We start from the raw sequence: 8,095 nt of genomic DNA, 5'->3' as shown, positions 1-8,095 counted from the left end.
AAATTTTATTTTTGATACAAAGTAAGAAGTATCCTGCTGGGATTCGTAGTTTAAGCCAGGGGAGGGGGCCCCCTTTTGGTACTGGTAAAGAGTACCATAGGCCTTCCTAGGGGACATTATCAGATTCTATTGGAAATTTGGTCTTTGTTATTGTGGAAGAATCAGGAGTCAACCAGTTATTTGTCTTCTGTTTCATTTTCCATGAACAGTTCCGCAATATTTGGTTTCACACCTCTAACACTGTGAAGTCACCCCAACTTCGACAGCAGCTTTCCCTTCTATGCCAAGGGTTTGTTTGAGCCAAGACAAAGTGAATTGTGGGTATCTGAGGGCAGAATCGATAGGAATTACTGAGATCTTACATTTTTAAAAATATTTTTATTTATTTAACAGACAGAGATCACAAGTAGGCAGAGAGGCAGGCAGAGAGAGAGGAAGGGAAGCAGGCTCCCCGCTGAGCAGAGAGCCCAATGTGGGACTTGATCCCAGGACCCTGAGATCATGATCTGAGCCGAAGGCAGAGGATTTAACCCACTGAGCCACCCAGGTGCCCGAGATCTTAAATTCTAAACAAGCTCCTGATGCCCAGATGAAATACATTTCAGATTTAGAAAGTTCAGGTGAAACTTTGTGTCCATGATGACAACGGAAGAAAATGTGTCATCCCTAAACCTAACCTTAATCCCTAACTTGAATGTTCCAACCTAACTACCGACCTTAAAGCCCAAACTGGAACCCTGAATCCCAAACCTGAAATTGAACCTGAAATTTGGACTCTGAACATAAGCCCTGGATCCATATCCTGAACCCAAACCCTAAACCAGAACTCTGAGTCATGAACCCTGAATCCAAATCCAGCATGAACCCAAACCCCAAATTTGACCTTGAACTTTATCGCAGAAGTCCCGAGTCTTAAACCCTAAATAATAAACCTAAAGCTCTTAACTCTGTTCCCTTAGCCCTCCACTGCAAATCCTTACCCTTACCCTAAACCCAAAGCCTAATCCAGAACTCTGATGAAACCTAAAACTGAACCCAAATTCAAACCCTTTACCACACTTTGCTTATGCATTAACCACTGATGGATACCAGTGGTTTGATTCTTGTGAACACTGTTTGGGTTGGGCACTAGGGTTAGGCTCTTGGATTGAGGTCAGGGCCAAGCTTGAAAGCAACTTGAGGTCTGTGTGAGTCTGTGTCAGGACCAGGGTCATGTTTGTTGCCACTGTTTGGTGCAGGGACTGTTGTCATTCCACTTTGTTTCCAATTCACTGTTCCTTAGGTAATTTTGGAGAAGTTGGGGAATACTGGGCTCCATGCTGCTTGAATTTCCAGAATGAAATGGCTTCAGCTGGAACATGGGAGAGAGCAGGTGCTTCCACTGAAGGATGAGCTGCCCTTGTCCTACACTTGCCTCCCCTGCCTGAAGAGAGCGCAGGACACCCCCACCCCCAGCTCCCGCCCTGAGCAGGGGGCTTGTGCAGCTGGGACAGGAGCCCAGCTTCCTCAGGATCTGCGGTGGAGACTTCTGGAGGATGTGGGGCCACTCCCACCCTGACAGGTCAAGCGGGGAGGAGGTGTGTCCACATCCACACTGACAGGACCCGTTGTGGAGGACGTGGGGCTGCATCCACACTGACAGCCATCCAGCCCCCTTAGGACCGGCCTCTGGAGGTGAGAGGAAGTTGCCTGAGTGGGAACTGGCGAGGGGGTGTGTGTTCTCAGGACCCCATGGAGGAATGGCGTGCTGTGTATACACTGGAGTTTCCATCATTTTGTGTGTGGTGACGTGGCCACCCATGGTGCTGTGCATGGGGCTGTGGGGTTTCCTCTTTCTGGGCTTGGATGCATGCTCTGGGTCCCACATCTTGTGTGTGCACATGAATTTTGTTCCTGGGGCTCCTCAGTCTGCAATCAGGGAGTGGCTGCCTGGCTCAGTGCTCATCCTCCCCCAACCTCGGCCCTGCAGAGTCCTTCCCACATCCACACCTGTTTCAAGGTCGTCCTGGTGTCTGGAAGTTCGAGAGCAACAACACAGACTCTGTAGACAGCTTTGGGGAGAGTAGGTATTTTCCCAGTGTTGGTTCTTCCCTGAGCACAGTGTCTTCCTGTTTCCATGGGTCTCCCTCCATGTCTGTCATTGGTGTGTCATGGCTGTCAGTGGACAGATCGGTCCCCTCCTTGGTTCAGAGAACTCCTAGCTGTCTTGTTCCTTTGGATGCAATTGTAAATGAGATTGTTCTCCATAGCCTCGCTCTGGTGGTTCCTTCCCAGCATGTAGAAATGCAATTGATTTGTGTGTATTGATTTTGTTCCTTGTAAGTTTCTTGAGTTTATTAGTTCTGTTCACCTTAAACTCAAACGCCCAGTTATTTGACCAGTAAAATGGGTTTATTGGGGAAGAGCAGAGAATGGCAATCTGGGCTGAGCAAGCTACGGTCTCATCACAGGCAAGTGCAAGAAACAAAGGAGGGGACCACTATTTCGTGGAGGAGGAGGAAGAAGTTGGGAGGGTTGCTTGGAAGGAAAGTCCCCTGGAGAAAGGCAGGGGTTCAAGGTGATGGAGGATTCTCACAGGTTGAGCTGTAGGGATGGTGATTTCTTGTAGGAGATGGACCCTCCCACTTCCCCTGCAGGGCCTGGAATGGATTAGTCTCTCCCGTGGGGGATTGTAATGTGGGGTCTGCAATGGGCACTGAGTGCCTGGGGCCCCCTGCCAGCCTCCCCATCTGGGGTCCCAAGTCCACTTTAGTGAGGCTTCCCTTCCTGCATTTGCACAGCTCTAACCAGCTTGTGGTGAAGCGTTGTGGAGAATTGGAATTCCAAATCCCACTGCTTCTACTGCACCAGAGACATGGGGGGCCCCGATTTAAACCTCCCATGAGTCTCCTGCTAACATGTGGCCTCCTATAAGGGCAAGCAGTTCACGTACGGTGGGTGAACTGGATCTGGGCGGGCTTGGTCTCCATCCCAAAGTCTGACGTCCTCTCTGCTTCTGTGACCTTGTGCTAATGTGGATGTTTGGAAGAGTCATTTACTCTCTGGTGATTTCAAATTTGCATTAACTTATCACAGCAACACAAACACACTTCCTCTCCACACTCAGACTCCCCAGCTGTCATTTCTTACCATGTTTGCCACTTCATATGGACTAATTCAGTGCATTTCACCCCAGAGAGGAACACTGTCCCGAGGAACCACCACGTAACCTGAAAAAGGAGGAGATCGTTACAGGTTCCGCCTTCTGAAAAAGACCACAGGCCCATTTCAACTGTGTCTACCTGTCTGACTGTCTGAAATGTCTTTTACCATTTTCCAGACTGCTGCTTCTGGTTAGGGTGAGGGTTAGGCATTAGAGATTAGGAGTTACAGTTATTGTTTAGGATTTAGGATTGGGGTTAGTTTAGGGATAAGGTGAGGGTCAGGTTCAGAGTTTGTGTTCAGGGGGTTGATGAAAGTGAGGGATTTCTGGGATGGGCCCAGCTTTGCCTTCAGATTTCTCCTGCCCTGAAACCTTTCCAGTGTTCCAAATGGCAGCATTTTCTTCTGTGTTGGAGCCTTAGCTGTTGCTTAGCTGTCTGCACTCCCTGGGGCATTAGAGGCAGACATTTGGAGACGGACCTCTCAGAACACAACCTAGTGTAAGTGTTAGGGCCTAGAGCACGGCAGGACCAAACTGAAGGTGCATTAGCGAGCTTCTAGGGGCTGAGATGAGGGCGTGGGTCAGGATGAATGTCAGGATCTGGATCTGTGTCCAGGCATGAACTAAATGTGGGCGTGGCCTCAGGTGGACATGCAGATTTCTCCTACTCTGAATCCTTATCAGATTTCCAATTGGCACGGGTTCCTTCTGGGTGACAGGCACAGTTCTCTGGTATTGTTCATGTCTCCCCAACATGTGGGGCATACATCCCAGGACTCTGGGGACAGAACCCTGAAAACCCAACCTATGGTTAAGATTAGGGCCTAGGGGCATGTTGGGCATGAACTTTCCAGTTTCTCTCTCTGCTTTGGGGGTGAGCTGACACAGAATGTCAGGGTGTCAGACTCCAGCTTTGTGTCCAGAGGGCCACTGAACGTGGGGTGGTGGCCTCAGATGGCCATGCAGATTTCTCCAGCACTGAATCTTTTCCAGAGTTCCAACAGCCAAAATTTCCTTCAAAGAGGCTATTGCCCAGGTATCTTGAACTCCTGCTCTTTGGGGCACGGCCACTGGGGATGGACTACTCAGAACCCAACCAAGGGTTAGGAGGATTAGGGCTTAGAGGTATGGAGGGGCTGATCTAAAGGTGCTTTGGGGAGTGTTCTGAGGGATGAGTTAAGGGCATGGGTCAGGGTGACTGCTGGCTCTGGGTTTGTGTCCAGAGGTCCACTAAATATGGGCATGGCCTGAGGTAGGCATGCAGATTTCTCTTGCTCTGAATCCTTTCTGGTGTTCCAAATGGTGGTTCCTTCTGAGTGGCAGAAGGAGTCCTCTTGTATTGCTCAGGTGTCCACAATCCCTAAGGCTTGAAAGCCAGGCCTCTTGGGACAGAAGACTCCAGGCTAAAACTATTTTTAGGTTTAGGGCCTAGAGGCACAGCAGAGATATATAAAAGCACACCTTGAAGCAAACTTTCCAGGGGGCTGAATCAGGGCATAGGTCAGGGGAGTGTCAGTCTCCCCTGTTGTGTCCAGGGACCCCTGAATGTGGGACGGATTCAAGTGGGAATGCACATTGGTCCTGTTCTGAATCCTTTCCGGAGATCCAAATGGCAGGGTTTCCTTCTGGGTGACAGAGTCCTATGGCATTTTTTTAGGTATCCCCAATGTGTAGCACTTGGCTACCAGGCCTCTGGGGACAGAAGCCTCAAATCCAACTGAGGGTTAGGGTGAGAGCCTAGGGACATGGCAGACCAAATCAGCCAGAGTTGAGGCAAACAACTTCCTGGAGGCTGAGTTGAGGGCTTGGGTCAGGGTGAGTGGCTGGCTTCTAGCTCAAGTGCAGGGGGCCAATAAACTTGGGGGTGGCCTCATGTGGGCATGCAGATTTCTCCTGCTCTGAATCCTTTCCACAGTTCCAAATGCCAAGATTTCTTTCTGGATGCCAGGCGAGTCGTCTGGTATTTTTCAGTATCCCCAATGTGTAGAGGTCAGCTACCAGGCCTCTGGGGACAGAAGCCTCAAAGTCCAACCTAAGGCTGGGGTTAGGGCCTAGGGGCATGGCAGGTCTGATTTTCTGGTGCTGAGGTGAACTCCTTTCCATAGTAAGTTTCCTTCTTATAAACATCAATTGGTACATGGAATTAGAATTTGTCAAAGAAATGTGTCACTTATAAAATGTCTTACGGTTTTATAATACACCCAGACCTTTACTGATTTTGAAGTATAAGCTCCAATAAGGCAGGGATGTCTGGGTGGCTCAGTCAGTTAAGCTTCTGCCTTCAGCTCAGGTCATGATCCTGGGGTCCTGGGATTGAGCCCCACATCAGGCTCCCTCTCCCTCTGCCCCTCCTCCCTGTTCGTGCTCTCCCAAATAAATAAATAAAATCTTGGAAAAAAATGTTTTTTCAACAAGGCAATGTTAAATGTGTGCTACCACATATGTTTGTTTATCTTTACCTCAGGGTAACAGTTATGCAAAATATTTTTAAAATTTAAAAAGTTTTTTCAATTTTTTAACCAAGCTAATTTTATAGACTTTCTTTATTGTGGGGGGGATGCAAACAGGGAGAGGCAGAGGGAAAGAGAATCTCAAGCCAACTTCCTGCTGAGCCCAGAGCTCAGCCCCAGGACGCTGAGGTCACTATCCAAGCCAAAGATCACGACCTAAAACCAAGAGTCAGATACCCAACTGCCTGCACCACCCAGGCACCCCTGGGTGATTTTAAAGAAATCAAAATAAATATCCTACCTGTTGAATTCCTTATCCTTTCTGAATTCTGTCCATGTGTTGCTGGATTATTAAATATATCTATCAATCAAAGGATTAGGATACACTCTGGCTGAAGGAACTGGGGGCACCTTTGGTGAATATTTAGGAGTGCCATAATCGTTCCCAATCTGTGAAAAATTCCTCATTAGTTTAGTATTAGTGTAGCACAAGTGATGGAATTACAGATTCCCAGGGTTATTTTACCATGCTTTAAATTCTACTTTCTTCCCAAAGTTCTCTTGGTTGGATAGCAATGCCCCATTCTGAATTATTTCATGAATGTAACATTCTTTTTCTTATTTTTGTCATTTTTTTAAGGCATCTACTTCCCCATTTCCTACCACCTCCTGGCAACCACTGATTTACTTTCTGTCTCTATGGATTTTAGGGTCCCTCCTAGGTGCTACTTAGCTATAGGATTCTATATTTATTTATTTTTAAAGAAGATTTTATTTATTTGAGAGATTGAGAGAACGAGTGAAAGGAGGGGCAGAGGGAGAAGCAGACTCCCTGCAAAACAGGACCCTGGACCCTGGGATCATGACCTGAGCTGATGGCCAGTACTTAACCAAATGAGCCATCCAGGTGCCCTAGGATTCTATGTTTAAAATAAATTTCAAACATTTTGCGTGCATTGCACCATCGATTTCTAACATCTTGTTTTAATAATAAGAAGTCTGGTACCAGTGGAGTTCTCTTTTCTATCTATTTTCCCCTCTCTCTGTAGGTATTTAGAATTTTCTCTCTATCCCCTTCTCCAGCTTGACCACAGTCTATCAAGGATTTCTTTTTTTTTCCATTTGTCCAGGCTCACTGTGGCTGCCGTGTTAAAGACTAGGCAGAGCCAACTACAGTAATCTCTGCAGACTATAGTCAGGGCACTGGAGGGTTGAGAAGTGGCTGGACTTGGATATGCTTTCAAGGTGGAAACAATAGGGCATGCCCAGGGGTTGGCTGGGAAGGGCGGGGAGGAGGGAAGGAGTGGGGAGAGAGAGGGAGAGAAGTTCACACTTGTGCCCAAGCTACTGAAAGGATGGAGCTGCCATCTTCTGGATGGGGAAGACTAGAGAAGACCATTTAGAGTGAGAAAATCAGTCATCTGGTATTAGACAAGTTGAATTTGAGATCCCCATTAGATATCTGGTGATGATTTTGAGAAGGCAATTGGGTATCTCCAACCTAACATTATGTTTACATCCTCTCTCCATTTTTGTTCTGTGTTTTGGGAGAGCTCTTTGGATTAATTTCCCAAGCAGTTCCATTCTATTAATGAGCCCATCCACTGGTGTGGGGGTTTTCTTGTTTATGTTCTTTGTGGAAGAGGGGAAGGGGAGGGAAAAATTTAAAAAGCTATTTTAGAAAAATTTCAAGCATATATAGGAGAAAGAACAGCACAATAAATCTCCCTGTATCCAACACCCAGCTTCAACAATTAAGAATTCAAGGCCAGTATTGTTTCATACATGCTACACCTACCTTCCCCTGTGCCTAGAATACGCTGAAGCAAATCCCAGACATTTCATTTATGAATAATAATCTGTTTTTAATTTCTAAAATCTTAATTGAGTTCCCCTGGGGATGTAGTATCTTTTCATTTCTTTCTAAAGATATCTCCTCTGCCCTATGTCTCTGTTGCCTCCAATATTGGTTACTCTTGTTTTTTCTTTCAGTGTGTCTTTTCATGATACTGGTTTTCCTCACTTGTTCAGGAATTCCTGTCCATCTCTGTATTGTAGAGCATTTTCCTCACTTGTTCAGGAATTCCTGTCCATCTCTGTATTGTAGAGCATTCCCTATTCTTCTGCCTATTTATCCTAGTCTGTATTTTGCCCATCCTCGTTGCCACAGACTACCCACAGTGAGGTGGGGACAGGGAAGACACAGCAGGAAGGGTGTCTGGCCTCTTCTGTGGAAACACACATTTTCAGCCAGTGGACAAAAGCCCCTGTTGCCTACTGGTTACTACAAGTGGGACACAGGTTAGAAACCAACCAGCTTAGAGGATGCAAATCGTCTAGAACTGACCACATACAGGAACACCACATGCCATTCTCCACCTCCTCTTATACCCGCTGGCTTTGAGCTCACTGCTCTGCTGTCTACTGCAGTCTTGCCCTGCATGTGCTCAAGGCCAAGATTTTCTTCTCTTGATTCTCCACACACAGATCTTGCCTTTCTCTC

General features: G+C 47.0%; 1 long non-coding RNA gene across 7 annotated transcripts in view; it reads right to left on the bottom strand.

The window, feature by feature from the left end:
- Positions 1–356: 356 nt before the first annotated feature.
- LOC131814569 (uncharacterized) overlaps positions 357–8,095 on the bottom strand; it is a 72,301-nt gene continuing 64,562 nt past the window's right edge. For 6 of the 7 annotated variants that reach the window (XR_009347343.1, XR_009347344.1, XR_009347347.1 and 3 more), the window contains one exon: positions 357–3,209. This is a non-coding gene — a long non-coding RNA (uncharacterized LOC131814569). The remainder of the gene's footprint in view (positions 3,210–8,095) is intronic. The other variant, XR_009347342.1, reaches the window with a different exon arrangement.

The sequence above is a fragment of the Mustela lutreola genome, chromosome 14 (assembly GCF_030435805.1).
Source record: "Mustela lutreola isolate mMusLut2 chromosome 14, mMusLut2.pri, whole genome shotgun sequence".
In the NCBI taxonomy this organism is placed as follows: Eukaryota; Metazoa; Chordata; class Mammalia; order Carnivora; family Mustelidae; genus Mustela; species Mustela lutreola.
The sequence above is the reverse complement of the archived record's forward strand: the minus strand, read 5'-3'. Positions and strand labels throughout refer to the sequence as shown.